Below are 15702 nucleotides of genomic sequence, written 5' to 3' on the forward strand. Positions count from 1 at the left end.
AGATTTAAGTAGCAATGGACTCTCAAGCAAGGTGCACTACACTACGATGTGTGTTCTTCTGGTGGTAACTGAAGTCAACTAAAGAGACTATAGCTTGCATTCAGGGTGTAGAAAGTAATTTGAAAAAAATTGTTTCACCCAAAATGACATGTGACATCATAACAATTTCTAATGTAACAACTGGAGTGGAGAAAAATAAAATTAAAACAAATATCTTCTGTGTAAGTGAGGGAAGGAACTACAGAAGTCAATTCTTACATCTTATTTTTAAGTTGAGGGATACTTTTGAAAAAAGATTACCTAGCTGCTGTATTCTCATCAGTTCATTCTTAAAAACATCTTAAAACTACTCTCACATTCTAGTAGTTAAAACGAAACTCAAAAACCCAGTGACAGGTAATGTCTTTTACTTTATGTATGTGATGATATTAGTCAGAATATAATACAGGGAAATATATTTCTACACCTTACTACATATTTCATTCATTTATTTCCTAAAGCACTAATATTACCATTTCAACTGCAGATGTATTCACCTTGAGTTAAGTCACAAATATAAGGTTCTGTCTGCTTTATTCTGCTTGATCTATTTTCTTGATTTTAAAAAACACATTTTGCATTGCTTACCATGGCATCTTTTGAGGTATTTTCGTCATAAATTCACTACTTTGTACCCTTCAGACAAGCAGCACAAATATTCAGTGGCAGCTACACATGCAGTCTTGATGTTTACGGTTTCTTACCTAAAATATTTTCTGGGGAGGATACAACACAAAATTATTCCATACAGTTAAACAGATTGCTAAAAAAAAAAAAAAAAAAACACCTAATCAAACAAAACAACTCCAAACAAATATATCCTGGGCTTTTAGGGCCAAAATGAAGTTCTGTGAAGATTTCTTAAACATAACGTATTTCAAAAAGTGAGTATTCTGTCTCCCCTCCATGCTTTGAAGGTTTGTCCTATTTTTGTCCATTGTATTTATCAGTTCATCAATGTTCCTGTCCTATAGCCCTGAACAGTTCCAGTGCTAGAGCAGCACATTGACTTCTGATGATTAAGAAAGAAGGTTTAACTCTGTCTGCGTGCGTCGGGACTCACTTTAACTACACATTACAGTCTGTAGCCTCATGATATCACATTCAACAACAGAACTAGAATAACTGTGGCAGGGCGGGGAGGGGGGATTATCAAATAAAGTTAATCAATATTCAATTTTTGAGATATGGATTGAATCCTGCAAACACTTTCCATAGTATCAGAGAAAATGATTGGCAACATTAGCTATGTCTAAATTGGGAGATGCAAAATTATTACCCCAGACATGTGCCTGTTCGATCTTCCTTTGGAGCTATACACTTACTGTAACTCCCAGGGTGTGGAGTGATCAGATTAGAATAGCTCTGCTATGTACTGTTCAGCATGACATATGTCTTGGGCTTTATCCTGCCTTCCACAGGTTCTTGAAATTTCTATATATTCAGCTGTTCTCCCAACCAGAGAAAGTCTTCAGGATTAATAGGCTTTTTTAGTCTAGAGAGCTTTCCTAATCTTTAAACACTTTACCCCAGGGAGTCTTGAAAGGTAATGAGGTATATCAAAACCATCTATGCCATGAATCACATATGATGTGACCTTCTATTGCAATGTGAAAATTCAAGTAAAATGAAAATTTCTATTGTCCAACCACTTTGTAAAGAACTCTGATTCAGGCTTTACAGCTTGAATTTAATTTGCTTGAAAATATGCATGGTTGTTTTTCAACAGTTAGTCTAAATTGGCACCACAGGCTCTGGGGAGTACAAATAAGATTTTCAAAAAGGTTAAGCTATCACATTTAACAATAGCTGATTTATAATAACTCCCAGGTGAAAGATACTGAATTCCTGTAATCTATAGCCTGTACTATAATGACCTTGGTTTACAGCATTCTACTGTGCCTATAGGAAACCAGAAATGGAAATACATGTCCCTGTTACTATAAGCAAAGTGTTGACTGCCTACATGCTTAAAAACCAGCTTCTTACCTCCTTACAAGACACTCACGCTGTGAAATGCACACCTTTCAGTCTCTCATTTTGGACTTCCTCCCTAACAAATGCCTGCAAAAAACACACACATGAATCAAATAACCCATTCCTATGTAAACAGGTTTAAGAGATTTTGTGGTTTAAAATGATACAAAAATTGGATCTGGATTTTTGCAGATGGGCATATGCTGAACATACGTTTTTATTACTTTACCATATCACATGGCATCAATCAAGTTTGAGAGGTGATTTCTTTAAACCAGTTATTCAAACACATGCCAAAAGAATCAAATATTCTTTCCATAATTGCAATATTTGTCCTAAAAATAGACACTCAGAAGATCCCTTCCTTGGTTTTCACTGAAATATATTATGAATAAACAGTATTGGGTTGTTAATGGTTAATACATTAGCTAGAGCTAATACTTTACAATATATTTATAATGCAATAGTTTGCCTAGTTCTTCCCTCTTATTCATCCATTTTCCTACAAATACATACATTTTGAATGTTGAATAGTTTGCTTCGGGGTTTCTCATCCTTTGAATATTGCTCTTTTCTGGTGTAGGTGTTAGCCTAGACCAGCGATGGCTAAAAAAAGGGAATCCAATCAAATAAGAAAGGAAGGTAATGGTACTGAGGTCTAACTTAACACCGTTAAAATCCCAGTAAAGGAATATAAGAATACAGCTATTTGAAAGGTAGTGCTTTCTGCTCCTCCTCTTGGTGGGACTTCTAAATTAAGTACAAAAATGCAACAATCTACACGTACAATCTTTGCTTGCAAGCCCACCACTCTGTGCCCATACCTGGAGAAACATATACATTTTGAGTAAGTATAACATAAGACTTGCAGAAATATGCTTTTGGGATATTTTTATTTTTTTTAAGTTAGATTAATAAACAAAAAAGCACGAGTAGAAAAGAGAAACAGAGGGGGAAAAAATGAAAGAAAAGAGGAAGAGAGAGCAGTAATTGTGTCAGGACACAGAGTTCCAGAGCAGAGGGATCCCACCTTCCTTCAAAAAGTTTACCCTAAGAGAAGATATTGCAAAACACATCTCCTTGACCTAAAAGAACACCAACTTTTCCTGGGCCCTACACATTGAAAAGACTGAAGTGGTACAGAACAAACTTTGCTTTTTACAAATCTCTACACACAAGTTATTATATATTTGTCAACCCAAAATAGCCTTTATTTACCACATCTAGGTACAGAGGCTAGATCTGTGCGAGGTAGTGATCTCAACAAAGTGTTTTGTTGATACATTTGCTGTCCTCTGAGAAACAGCTGTTTCAGCTTCTTTCACTGACACACAAGCGATAGGTCAGGGGGCACTACTGGGGTTCTCACTCTAAAAGCCAGTAATGCACAGTCTGTGTCTTCAGCGGATGAAAGAGCTGCTGCAGAAGGCTGCTAATTGCCCCCTGCTCTCACAGCACTGAAACTGTGAATGGGGAGAAAGACGTGGGCAAGGAGCCGGTAATCTGCAGTGAGCCTATGACCTAGAATATTTAATTGGGAAGAGTGTGAAGGAGAGAGAACTCAAACAAATTGAGACAGATGGAGTTTCGTTCTATTTCACAAAATAAATATGTTTGAAGAGAGTACAAAGGAGAAGCAAGGATGAAATATGCACAGTTATTTGACTGGCTTTGAGTTGTCTTATCCGAAGAAATTGATGGGAAACAGCTTAGTAACAGAAGCAAAGAACTAAAACCGGAGTTCACGAGATTTGATCCCCACTGACACTATTGATCCACTCCGACCTTGAACAAGTTATTTTGTTGTTGTATGTTCTGAAAGGCAGTTACTAATAGGGCTAATGAATTTCTATGACACATTTTGGAAAGCTTTATGAACAAATATTGGTTTTAAAAAGGTAATAAAAATGCAGTCTTGAAGAAAATTTCCTCAGGATTCAGGCACAAGCAAATTCTTTCCTGGTTATTATCTACTATATTTTGTCTTTCATCAATACACTAGTTTTCTATACCATATATTTGAGAAAAGACCTTCTCTTTCATTAATGTGCTCAAAATTTTAAGGAATTCTTTTCTACTTTCTTTTTACGTCTACATTTTTGTTTCTACTGCATCTGATCACCAGACAACTAGATTAATTCTGTCAGGAAAAAAAAAAAAAAAAACCACCATAAAATGCATCTTATAATACGAGCTCTTGTCTGAGTACCCCTGGAAAAGTTTAAATGCTTAACTACAGCTCTTCTAAACTACCTGACATTTTAAGTCCCTTCCATGTGATCTTGCAGCCACAAGATTGATTCACCCTTTCTCCTTGATTGATTGTTTTTGTTTTGCTCTAAACATAATGCTTCACCAAATTTCTCTAAGTTTTTTACGAGACACATCTCAACAGTTCTTTTCCCTTTAATGACAATAGAGTTAAACACATTGCCTGCCTTCTTTAGCTAGCAAGGGCTTCAAAATGACCCACAAACCTCATTTGGCCTATACAGCTGTAAAATACTGCCCAGCATCACTAAAATTTATGGTTCATCTTCTTAAAAATCCCTCTATAAAAATCATTCAGCCTTGTCAGTGAAACTATTTCAATTTAATAACATTTAAGAATTACATCATAAGCTTTTTCATGAGCGCGCTCTGTGTATGTGTAGAAGGAAAAGGGACCATTCAGCCCTGTTCAGTCTGCACTGCTCATCCCTCTGCTCCACACATGTTCTCAATGGGTTGTTTTATTCAGACTTCTCACATGCATAGATCCTCTGGCAGAACAAATCCCAGCTGTCCTGTGCTTTTCTTTGCTGTACTCCCTCTACTCTGCAAGAGGGAACACAATGTTTTAATGACAGGCAGTTTTTAAACTATTTTCTCCTTTGGCCATCTACTGGAAGTGCAGCATTTTTGTTCTTTATAGCAGGTTTTTAGCCTTTCAGTGGTAGGTAAACCGCTTTTTATTTATTAAACAAAAATAGTTTGAATACTGACTTCGGCTATAAGCATGGCTGATACCTGTCTCACTGTCTTCTTCACATATGTAGGTGTAATCTTCAGACAGCTGGAGAGATGGCAAACTAGCAGTTTTCTGAAACTGTTACTTCCCTGAATTCTTATGTGCATTTTGCAATATGTACTCATACAATTAGAGCATTTCTCATTAATAAATCCTTAACTTTACAAGTGCAGTTCCTTCTAATTATGTATTTGTATTGCCCGTGCAATTCTCAACTAATTAGATTGCAACTAGATTAATCTCTTTCATACTTGCTAAACTCAATAATTGTTCTTGCAACAATCAATACACATTTAATTAATAGGAAAATAATTGGCTTATTAAAGTAAAGTTACTTTCCCATGTTTTGCTGAGTGTTTGCATTGAAATGCCATTTTTTATCTCCCGCAATAAATACAAATTTGGAGATAAGGAAGCTAACTCCCTAGGCCATTTTCCAGGTTTTGAAATCAGCAGGACTTTTGCACATGCATGAAATTAAACAGTAGGCCAGGATATAAAACATTTGATCACACTGCTCAAATGTAAATCAGTCTGTCCTCCCCTTCCCTAGCAGTTCTGAAATCACCTTTACATTTAAGACTAACCTGAGAGAAGTCCTAGTTTTCAAAAGATCTCAATTTCTACAGATTCATTAAACATTCCAAGGTATTTTCTCTGGCTTCTCTACCAAAGGAGTTGAGTTACCAAGGGGACCTATAAATTTTGTAAGAGGGCAGGGAAAATTTCATTTGTAGTTCACAGCACACTAAACACCATTAGGCTCAGTCATGAGGCAAAAATCCACGGGATGTTACATTTCACCAAATTGCTTGCTCAGGGAATGACTCTGAATACGGAAGCCATCAAGTATAAAGGTAGGATGGGGGGTTTTGGTGGTGTTGGGTTTTTTTGTGATGGAAAACAGCAAACTAAGACTACATTACAGATCTGCTTGGATTCCACAAACATTAACCATGTGAATTTTACTACTGAAATCACATACACCACATAAGCAGTAGGTGGGGTTCAGTAGACAGATGGTTGCAGGGATGCATACAAGTCCCAAGCGTAACAGCAACCTGAAGTAATGTTGTAGTACCATTACAAGACCCAAATTTAACCTTGGTATGTTTGACATTTTAGTCATATTTACACGCTTGTATCCACAAGGGAAGCAGCTGGGAACAGGAATTCGGAAACTGTGCAGTTCATGAGCTTTCCCTGTATTGGTTTCTGGAACTTGCAGGTACATCCTTAGACTACTGTTTCTGACAGAAATGAGGTCACTATCATTACTTAATATTACAAATGCAGAAGAATGTTACAAGTGAAAATATATCTAAAATTCAATAGCCCAGTTTCATTACTATTACCTCTTTTTTTCCAGTATTTCCACAGTATTGAAATCAATACTGTTTTTTCGTAATATTAGTTTTGAAATTTTAAGTATTGTAGCAATATTTCTCAAACCAGTGCCATTCTAATGTTTTACTTTTTATGAAGTCCAGACATTTCAACAAGTAAATAATAGATAATTCCATTTTTGAAGGCGTTTACTGTTATGAATCAGTAACATGCTGTTACTATGTCAGTTTGGCACTATTCATCATCCTCCATTGCCTATTTTCAGAGAAAAAACAGGCTGAGCCTTTCTCAATCTCTCTCTCAGCCACCAAACCTCATTCTCCATCTTTGGCTCTTCTGTCACTCTACCAAGGTCTCTAACATTTTTTTTCCTTTCCCAGATTAATATTTATTCTCTCATCTTGTGCTCCCCCCAATCTTCAGAAACTAATTCAATTGGAGTTACTACATAGTACAAGAATTCAGACTCATCTACTCCCTACAGCATGACAGCAAGATATATTTATATATATATTGAAAGGTCTTAATTAAAAGTCTTAATTAAAAAAACATATGTAAGAGATTATTTCAGTAATTCTTGTTACTTAAAACAATTAATTTAAAGAACAAATTATACTGCAAATGTATTTAAAAATTTTATTTGAGGCAATACACATTACTTTTGACCCTTAACTCACTGATTTTCAACACAAAGTTTCCAGCTGAGCAGCCAGAAAGGAGGACAATTTTTTTTTTTTTTTTTAAATAAATGATTTCTAGACATATCTTCCTAAAACATATTTAGTCTTAATGACTTTTGCTTCTAGTTTAGATTGAAGTGATAAAGAAGTATGTAACATTTCAGGAAGAGATTCATCAGCTCTATGAATACAGACATTTTGAAAAGTATTTTTTGAAGTTTCCTTAAATTTCAGTGAAAAGGGAACTGGAATAGACTTATGGGGAGCCAGGTTGAATGATACAAATGCTTTAAGTGCTGAAGAAATATACTGAATTAGAACTGGTTTTCTCTCACTGAGTAGCAGCAGCTGGTGTAAAAGCTAATCCTGTTATCACTTCCACAGGTTTTCTACTAGCACATCCCCAAAGAATAGGATCTTTAACCACAAATTAAACAGGCTGCACTCTTTTCTTGTCCATTATTTGCATAAAAATAAAACTAGTCCTTTGTGTTTTAATTGTCGTGCTAAGTTTTAAAATGGTACCATTTTTCAGAGGCAAGAGATTACACTCACATTTCCAAGAGATGTGATAACATGAATCAAGTGACTGTTAAAAGGCACACCGCTGCATCAGGTCACATGATAGGAAAACATGCATTTCAGAGGTGCAAGATTAAGATAGTCTTAGATAGGATCAAAAAGTCCCTTGGTTCATATGATAGAAAGATCAGAAAAGAGGCTGCAGCGAGGAAGAAGAGCTACATTAAATAAAGGTCCCTGATACTAGGTGCACATTTCCCAGCTGCCATGAAATGCTCCTGTATCTATCCTCCCTGGCTCTGGGATGTCATGCATCAAATAGAGTTGGACCAGCTTCCCAACCACTTCTACCAGCACACAGCATTCTAGGGGAAGGAGAAAGGCTCTGAGCAGGAGAGTGTGTCCTTTGTTCTACAGGTATTTTGAATCATTCAGCTAGACAATAAATTTGATTGTATACATGTAAGTATGTATATATGTAACACCATACTTATTTTTTTAGTTCTCTGATATCTCTGTTTCTGTAGTTCCTCTTCTTGCTGAGCTATTCCTGTACAATTGCTTAATTGCCTAAAACAGGAAGAACAACAACTTGCCTTCGGAAGCTTCTGGACATCCGTATTTTCAAATGAAAGAAGGATTTTGGTTTTATGCTCTCTGCCACAGGTCAGTCAGTTTTCATTACACACAGTGAGGTATCCATCCAGGTTTCTTCTCTCAAGACAGACTTTGGAACTGAAGGTCTGTCTGCTGCTGTAGTCAATTCTTACTAACTACAAAAGTAGGCATTAGCTAAAATGAATCTAATAGTTAATACTGGTCCATCGAGATCAAGGCAAATAGGTCAGGCAGGATGAGTCAAGGCAAATCTCATGGAAGTACTTTGTACAAATCAAGAGAAAATTAAATGTACATATGTCTATGAAAACACTGCTGGTGTCAATTGTTATTAGATGCTAGAAAGACTTTGTTTTCCCTATTAATCTTATTTATAATAGTTAGAATTCTTAATTTTTTTATTTAAACTTTTTGGATTTTTTTGGAATTGAGTATTTTCTGTGAAGAGAAGATACAGCTTTGAAGGCCTCATCTTTTCTATATATTTGTACTCCATTTTTATTTTCTCGGATAGACATATCTTAACTGAGATTTACCTAACGCTTATTTGAAACATCTCCATTTATCACTGTTTCATGATTAATTAATGGGTTAATTAATTGTCCTCTATTATCGTCAGCCCACAAGTAACACAATCAATGTAGTCATGCCGTTAAATATTAATAATCATATATACAGTATATTTTCTACAGCCTTTAACAAAGTAAATGTTACACATGAATGTAAACCTCTTTAAACCCACTGAGTATCTAGTGACTATTAGTTGAATCGATTTTTTTCTTATTCTTGGCTCTGCTCTTCTCACATGTACTAAAGATTTGTTCCTTCCATATATCTTAAGTAAGTCAGTACTATCCAACAGCCACAATGATACTGACCAGCTCCAAAGAAAAACTCACTTCAGCCTAAGATTTCATAGGTTATGATCAGTTATATACAATATTAGAGTTCTCATTTAAGGAAATGTCCTCAATGACTGCAGCTGTAACTTTGAATACCCTTCAATAGCTCATTATATTCTGTACAGTTGTGCAAGAACTTAGTCATTATCAGAAAGGAAATAGAAACATATCCCCTGAAGTATTTGTCTTTTATTAAAAACAGTGACAACATCATCTTACTTTCTTCAGAATTCATCACTTTCCTTGGACATCTGATAAAGGATGTTAAAACGTATTCAGTTGCTTGGTGATAGAATGTTTTATTAATAAAGCCAACCTTCAGATGCTCAGGTTTAAATATTAGTGTTGTCATCTGTGTACTGCATTCTTCTGCATGCCGTGAAGTTTAGAGATGCTCAAATTCAAAGAAATTGAAGTAGATAGATTTTAAAAATAGCTGGTATTTAGACTTGCGAATTCCACTCTGTAATAACTGTATAAATGTTTTTTTTTTAAAAAAAAAAACAACTTAACATATTCCTATTTTGAAGGCAGAGAAAGTAAAGCAGAAACATCAAGTGCAAAGCCAGACCTTTTAATTAGTGTCTAAGGCTCCACATCTCACAGATCAAGAAGGACAGATACAATCACTTGTATGATAAACAAAATAGTGTTGCTTACCTTAGGATATTATTAAATGCTGTCCCTCCCATAAATTAACGGTGGCGGAAGAGGCAAATAGATTAGATTCTTTTCTGGTGTATAGTTCTTGTTAATTTCAGTATTGATTTTACACCAACTCAGGATATGACCAAATGCTTTTAAAATAATACACTACAGTGCAACCGTCAAAACGTGTTCTTTTAAACAAAACTGCATTTCATTTTGAACAGATGGACAAACCTTTCTTTTATGTGGAACAAAAGAAAAACTTCAATTAAAATGTTCAGAACTGCAGGCACCAACAAGTAAAGGGAAGCTTAAAGCTGTTTAGTCTGGTTTTATCTCAAAAGGCATTCAATTATCCAGTGGCTCGGTTCTCACTGGTATTCCAGAAACAAATTCTCACCTTGGTTTCAGTGAAATGGCAGTTTTCTAACTCATATAGGCACAGATATTATTTCCTCCTACCATCTAAGGGTTTTTAAATAAATAACCCAATTATCCACAATTATAGGGTAATGTGGTATGCCAGCTTTCAGTCGGCATGGAAAGAAACAAAGAAAAAGCACACAAAAAAACCCCAAACCAAAATAAAACCAGTGAGGGGACACAGGCATGAATCTGCAGTCATGCACAGCTTAAAACCAAAACAGAAGCAAAAATTTTGCCTTTCCTAACCTCAGGGCATAGAGAAACAAATTATGTGTGTCTTGGACATGTTTTCATGTAGTTATTTAGGGTCCTTTGAACCTCTGCAGGTAGTTAAATACCTTATAAAATGCAGTTTATGTCAATATTTTGCATGATTGAGGGTATCTACAAGTCCTCACATGTTAGGAGCATCACAAATAATTTAGCTAATAGAAGGACTAACCCTGGGATAAGTATTTCCTAGGATGACACCAAAATTGGCACCTCCTGGCAGTAAGAATTACTCATTGATGCATTCCTCCTCAGAACATACAGCACGAAATGCACAGTATTCCACCAGATCCAAAAGATGAACAGAAAAGGAGGGAGGAAAATGATGGTGGTTTGTATATGTATGACCTAACCCTGGCTACCACTTCAAAACATTCAATAACCTATCAGCAGGGCTTATTATGCTTTAGCTCAGTGCTACACTCATACAGTCAGAATTATTTTGGTTCAGAAGCCAGCTCACATCAGCCTGCAATGCATAGTATGAATATAGTCTTTGTTCCCTAAAGTCCAACTAAATCTCCCAAGCAATTACAGAAGAACATGGGAGCTGAAACAAGAATGGTATTTTTAAACAGTATCTTTATTCCTCTCCCAGTCTTCACACATAAATACAGGTACTTTCAAAAGGTGATTCCCAGCCTTCTTCACCAGAAATGGCTTCAAAAAAATGGAGAGGAAAGTGGTAGCATGGGCTGTGTGGATAGTAGAGTGCTTTTAAGGTGTTGACAGGGTTTTTACAGAAAAATAGTAAAATTTAGTCCCTCTTTTCTGTATACTAACAGACAAGATTAATCAGAAAAAGATTTTTCATTTCTTAGCATTTTAACAAATTACAATTTCAAGTCTATTAATTAAAATATTAAAGTAGAAAAAAATTAAAATAGCTCTCATGGGAACAACCACATTTCACTATTTATGTAAAACCAGCACTTTATAAATATTGGATTGCAGTGATACATCCCCATATGTCAAGGTTTCTGTTCATCCGAATAGTTACTAATTATTACTTAAATTAGTTGTGATCTATTTTGCTCCTAACAAGAAACAAGGTAATTAATGCCAAAAATTTCCCAAATTAATTCCAATGGGATTGATTTACCATAGCAGCTGTAATTTTTCACCTTAGATCACAATATCAGCTCAAAAAGGAGAATTCATCAGCTTGAAGGATGGTTTAGTTTACCAGTCCGTTTCCTCCTCCATTTCCCAAACATTCAACAGAGTCAATGATGAAGCAACACTTCTAGTGACCACTGTTTTGTTTCCACAAGCTGTCTTTGCTAAACAGCACTGATCTGGTTTTACTGCTACCAAAGCATGTCCTAGGGTCCAGACATGAAAGCTTGTCCAGAGAATTCTCTTTATTGTTGAAGAAGAGTTTTAGGAATCTGTAGGCAGCAATATTTTTAATATAGAACTCCTAGCTGCCTCAATTTTGTGTTGGGAAATGAAACACTTCAGCCTGAGCAGCTCAGCACCCGTCCCATGGGCAAGTCGCAAAAGGCCACATTCTTCTGCCTACCCCACCTGCAGCAGCTGCGCCAGCGAGGACTCACACCTGGAACAACGCTCCCCTTTGAGCAATGGTTAGAACAGCATCTCACCTGGAATTAATTAATATTTCTGCACAAGCATATGAAAACCTTTGCTCCTCCCTTTCCACCTGCTTCATGAAGCGACACCTTGTTATGAGATACATGCACAGTAATAGCATGATGTAGACTGAGTAAAGCATTTCTGCTGTCAGGCCAGTGACCAAACGAAGAGGTTAGGTGGTTGCATTTGTTTTATTTCAGTGCAAAGGTAAGGAACAGTTCATGTATTCAGGTATGAGAATAACAATGTCTTACTTCTTGGAGAAAAGTCTGTCTCCTTAATATTGCTGTAATAATGCATCTTGACATATCAACTACCTCAAGAGTTCACTCAGGTACCTCCAGCCCGGCACCGAGTTGCAAGGTGTGATGGATATGCACCTAAGTCTCTCCAGAAACAGTAGATACTGAGCTCCAAGTAGTTACATACCTAAAAGTTACTTATAACGAAATACTTTCTTTCCTTGAAAGACCTATCAGTATGTCCAGCTGTTCAGTCTTTTTATCAAGAAAATAGCTGAAAAGCATTCTTATGTAATAAATTACAGCAGTAATATACATATACGTCAAGCTGAACATAAATATCCAGTCCAAAACAGCATTATAATACAGGAATAAAATAATGAAAAAACCCACATACTATATTAAAACAAGAAGAACATGCAAAATAGTATTTACCCTTTCCAGATTTCCACTTTAGTTGTTTTATAGCTAAACTCCAGGGACACAATAATTGATCCCTTCAGAACTATTCAGAAAGCTCTTAACTATTTCTGAACTGACACTTCAGCATCAGATTATTTTTTGGGTTTTACTTTTTAAAATATATAGTAAATTGTCTGATTCTCTAAAGAGTGTACTGTCTGATTCTAAATCTGAAAAATCAGAGTTGTAGCTGGAGAAAATCATGAATTTCATTGCCTGCTACTTGGTTTTCCCTTCTATCTTTAGATCAGTTGAAAAGAAAGAAAAAAAACTTTTATAATTTTATATTAGCATTAATAAAATGACTCTTTTGCAGATAACAGCAGAAAAGGGTTTGGCTTCTTTTTTGATTTTGTTTAGGTTTTGGGTGGGGGTTTTTTTTTCCTCCTTTGTTTCCTTTTTCGTCTTCTGCAACTGAAGCACATGCTTTTATCTACATCCAAACTGTTCCCCAACTGTTAGGAAACTAAGGGAACATTTCCAAATTCTGCTCAGCTTCTTTAATTAAACTTGTCAAACCTAGATGAGCATCCATATGGGAAACAGACATGGCTTTATGCAAGGTTAACATTCTTTTAACCTCCTTCAGAACCAGTCATGTTGCTGTTACTGGCCTCCACAATTTGAATGAGGTCTTACTAGCATTGATGGATTACTCCAGCAAAATCCCTTCTAGTTAAAAGCATTTGAAAGACACCCAAGGGGAGAAATAGCATTAAAACAGAGATGTATTTATTTATTGCCAGGCAGGGATGCCCTCAGAAAGAAGTAAATCAAAGATATCTTATGCAGTTTTAGGAACAAGGAAAAGACAATGGAATGACTAGTTTTTCCATGGCCCTTGAATCGAGAAAAACACTAGTTTGAAACAGAAAATCATAGTAGATTTATTACAGATTATCTTCACATCAGGATGCTTCCAGAATAATGAAAAAGTTAGGAACAAGTGTATTTGTAAGAGTGACTGTCCTAGAGCTTGTATTTCTCTATGCAAGAAAATGCTTAAATACCCTTCCTTTACTTACATGATTATCTACTTGGGGGACAAAGATCATAGTCTAATGCAAATCACTGCTACTGTGGAACAAGAATTTAAGTCAAAATAAGCCCCTCTTATTTGTTAAACCAGATAATTACTATATTAGTTATGCATTTTAGGCTTAGTGAAAATGGTACTAACAACACAATCTGAATTTTAGGAGCACGCTCTTAAATAGAGAGCCTGTATAACTGTAACATTACCCAGACATTGCAGCAAAATACAATATAATTGGTGGGTTTCAACCAGACCAGTATAGTACCTCTCAGGAAGACTTTGTTATACCAGATAAGCTTCCTGTGAAGTCACTGAAGTCTTTCTGCTGATTTCAGTAGAAGACTAAATGAATCCATCCATAACAGCTTTGACCTTTCATTAAGGTTGCAATCCAGTATTGCACTAGAATTATCCAGAGCCAAAGAATATCTCTAAGTCCCTTTTTTCTAAAGCAGTCATCTGCTAGAAGATAACATTCCTGAATGAAAAAGTAAATATGAAATCCTTCTCCCTTCCAGAGTCAATAGTAAGAATCCTCTCTTGCAACAGGACTGAACAAACTCAAGACAGAAATCAGAGCCATAGGTCTCCCACAGCTTACAGGAACTCTAAGGACAGCACCAACATACCAAACCTACATCAGTGTCTGTAGCCAGTCTCATACAACTAACTAATATCATTTCCATCTGCCTTTGGGTCAACGAGCAGGTTAGTGGAATCAGCTCTGTCACAGCCTGTAAACATAGAGCTGTTAAGCCTCAGACTAAGCATAATAACTATCTCAAAAGATCAGCATTTTCTTCCAGATGCAGACCTCAGTCTTCAGTTGTTCTATACATATGTAAAAAAAGGCTTCTCCCTAAATAGAAGAGGACTGGTTTTTAGAGAAGTCATTAAAGTTTCAGTAGCATACAGTCTACTGTATTTAAAAATAAAGCTGATTTAAGTGAAATGAAAAACTCAAAATTGTTAAAATTAAAACCTGAACTCATGAATTTAGAAGCATGACTGATATCAATATCAGAGATTGTACTTCCACCAGGCACACAGTAGTTACTGTACTTAACTATGGACAGTAACCAAATGTCACTGTTATGCTCTCTTAAAGACTACAGTTGGGCAGAAGCTGCTTTTCACTGGGTACTGCCTGGAAACACAGAACCGTTACTTCTTTCCTGAGGGCAACCGAGCCACTGTTTCCATGTGCCACAGATCCCAGGAAATGAAAGGGGACAAGAAGGAAAGGCAGGGAGAGGCAGGGAAGATGTCTAAAGCAGGGACTGAAAGCCTTGTAGAGGAGCAAGGGACAGACAGTCTTCACAGACTATGAAAATAAAGTCAAAGGATCCAAAGAGCCAGCATGGAGTGATTTGCAATCTGGAAAGCATTTAAATTATAATATGAGAATAAAGGTGAAACTTCGGGTCCACCAGGCAACTCAGCATCGCTATAATGAGACTTCCTTACAACATGTTTTTTCCAGAGCTGCAGTTTCTCTGCATAAAAGGTTATCTTCTGCTTTGGCCTAATACCTTTTCTGAGTCTTTCTGGAATTTCTTCAACTATGCTTGCTTTAACATAAAGGTAGAAGTAGAACTATCTTGCTTCTCTTCAGATCTGGTCCTAGCAAAGCAAAGCAGGGAACATAATCTGTTATCGAATTTACACTGCTCATTCCTTATGTCGATACTCCCTGCACACACTTCCAAATAAACCTCTTTCCTCTACATAGCACATCCATTTTTACCCCTTTTTTAAGTTAAGACAAAACAAATGTGAAGCCAGGACCAGCTTCACAGATCTGTGCAGATAGCCTTGCTAGTTATATTGATGGGTTTGAATGAAGTTTTCAAACAGCTAAAGTCATTTTTAGATACAATTTTAAGTGCCTTTGATGTACAGTGGCCAAAGTAGTTACAGTGAG

The sequence above is a fragment of the Falco peregrinus genome, chromosome 2 (genome assembly GCF_023634155.1).
Source record: "Falco peregrinus isolate bFalPer1 chromosome 2, bFalPer1.pri, whole genome shotgun sequence".
NCBI classification, from domain to species: domain Eukaryota; kingdom Metazoa; phylum Chordata; class Aves; order Falconiformes; family Falconidae; genus Falco; species Falco peregrinus.